Source organism: Babylonia areolata, chromosome 27 (assembly GCF_041734735.1).
Source record: "Babylonia areolata isolate BAREFJ2019XMU chromosome 27, ASM4173473v1, whole genome shotgun sequence".
Lineage (NCBI taxonomy): Eukaryota > Metazoa > Mollusca > Gastropoda > Neogastropoda > Buccinidae > Babylonia > Babylonia areolata.
This window is the reverse complement of record NC_134902.1, coordinates 20,679,912-20,682,411: the sequence shown is the minus strand read 5'-3', so window position 1 is coordinate 20,682,411 and position 2,500 is coordinate 20,679,912. Positions and strand designations below refer to the sequence as shown.

Genomic DNA, 2,500 nt, shown 5'->3' with positions numbered 1-2,500 from the left:
ACACACACACACACACACACACACACACACATACACATACATTCTTTCTCTCTCTCCATCTCTCTCTCCCTCTCTCTATCCCTTTCTTTAAGTAATGACAACTAAAGTACCAAAGTGTCGCTTATCCCTCAGTGGTTTATTTTGCCTCAATTCCTGTTTTTCCTTTCTGTTCCATTTTATCTGATTTGCAACCATTTTTTTGTTCTGATTTGTACTTACTATGTCACTAGAGCTTGTCAGCTCACGACATTAAACATTACAGTGTTCAGTGTTCTCTCTCTCCCTTACACACACACACACACATGTACTGACACACACGCACACACACACACACACACACACACACACACACACACACACACACACACACACACACACACACCAGTCCCCTGTCGGTCTCAACAAACACCCTACGCCATATAAATCTCTATCACGCCAGTGCGAAGCACAACAAGAAGCCACTAGCTGTAGGGGAGATTCCGAGCTAAAAATAGCCCAGGGGCACGAGAGAGAGATGGAGAGAGAGAGAGAGAGAGAGAGTGTGTGTGTGTGTGTGTGTGAGGGGGAAGGGAGGCTGGGCTGGAGAAGGTGAGTGAGGCCAAGAGGGTGGGGGAGGGAGGTGGGAGAGGGAGTGAGGGGAGGGGCATAGCACTTATCGACGACGAAAACGAGGCTGTACTGGAAGTAGTAGCAGCGCGAGCGACGGACGGTGCCAAGACCCCCCCCCCCCACCCCCAACCCAACCCCCTTTTACACCCTTCTCTCCCCCCCCCCCCCACCTCCCCACCCTTATTCATCATCACCCCTGCTCTTCTCTCTCTTTCTCTCTCAGCTCTCTCGCTGTGTTCTGTGCTCTCTGCTCTGGAACCGTTCGCTGCTTTCGGTTGGATGCTTGTGGCCGAAAATGGCGGATCTGTGACTGAGGAAAGCGGGCAGGTGCCGGTTTTTGGAAAGGAAGGTAAGTTCTATTCCTCTCCCGCCCTCATGATTTTTCTTCTCGATCGCTTTTGCAAACATAAAAAAAAAAAACCCACCTACCAAACAAACCTGTGTTAGTACATCCACTTCTTCAATTTGTTCCTTGTTCTGTTTCTTTCGGACATTCTTGCTTCTTCTTTTTTCCTTCTTCTTCTTTTGTTGTTGTTGTTGTTGTTTCTTTGTTTGTAAAGCATGCTCGTATATTTGTTGTAGCTGTTGTTGGTGGGGTGAGGAGGGTGGGGGGGGGGAGGGGGGTGGGTGTGGTTTTTAAATTCTGCATTCCCAGTTGGGAGGAAAAAAAAGAAAAAAAGAATCTTTGCATAACTGAACGCGGCCACACTGTGTGCCAGGGTGTGTTTGCCCAGTGTATGAAGTTAAATAAGTTGTAAAAAGTTTTTTTTTTCAGTCGAGGGGTGCAGTGAACCTGAAAGTCTTCTTCAAGTTGATACTTGGTGGTACTGGAGGGTAGAAATGAAACGAAGAAGAAGAAGAAGGAGAGAGAGAGAGAGAGAGAGAGAGAGAGAGAGAGAGAGAGAGAGGACATAACTATACTGCGTTTCGGGAACTGGTTGCTGTGTTCAAACACACACTTTTTCTGCTGCTGTCTGCTGCTGCTGCTGTTGCGTGGTTGGTGTATGGTGTAGTATAGAATCAGCTACAGGAGGCTTTTTGGGGTGTTGGTTTCTTGGGTGGTTGGAAAGGGTGGGGAAAGAAGGGTGAAGGAAAGAAAGAAAGAAAGAAAGAAAGAGAGAAGCTCCGAGTCGCTTATCGGGAGAGATGAGCAACCTCTGGAAGCAGAGAGAGAGAGAGAGAGAGAGAGAGGAGAGAGAGAGTCGTTTTGGCACTCGGCTCCTGCTGTGGATGCCGGCAAACTGCGTAGAAAGCGGCATCTTTTTTTTTTTTTAACTTTTTTTTTTGTGGGGGATCCCAAATCGGCCGTGTCAGTGTCTTACATTATAAAGTTTAGTGCTGAAGTCGCTGTTTGAATGACTGGGGTTGTTGTTGTTTGGTTTTTTTTTCGCTTCGTTGTAAGGAAATTGCACTGCGTTATTCACACACACACACACACACACACACACACACACACACACACACACACACACACACACACATATATATATATATGAAATGCATGTATCTTTTTCTACAAATGGTAAGAAAATGTTCACCTTCTTGAGGTTAAACGTGCGCGCGCGCGCGTCACAGACATCTAATACTTTTTGTTTTATTCTATCAACTTTTTTTTTAATTTATTCTTCTTCTTCTTCTTCTTCTGCGTTCACTCGTATGCACACGAGTGGGCTTTTACGTGTATGACCGTTTTTACCCCGCCATGTAGGCAGCCATACTCCGTTTTCGGGGGTGTTCATGCTGGGTATGTTCTTGTTTCCATAACCCACCGAACGCTGACATGGATTACAGGATCTTTAACGTGCGTATTTGATCTTCTGCTTGCATATACACACGAAGGGGGTTCAGGCACTAGCAGGTCTGCACATATGTTGACCTGGGAGATCGTAAA

General features: G+C 46.4%; 1 protein-coding gene across 1 annotated transcript in view; it reads left to right on the top strand.

Moving 5' to 3' along the window:
• Positions 1 to 822: 822 nt before the first annotated feature.
• LOC143301237 (uncharacterized) overlaps positions 823 to 2,500 on the top strand; it is a 182,733-nt gene continuing 181,055 nt past the window's right edge. Inside the window, exon 1 of the mRNA XM_076615368.1 lies at positions 823 to 958. The gene's annotated coding sequence lies outside the window, so the exon portion shown is untranslated. The remainder of the gene's footprint in view (positions 959 to 2,500) is intronic.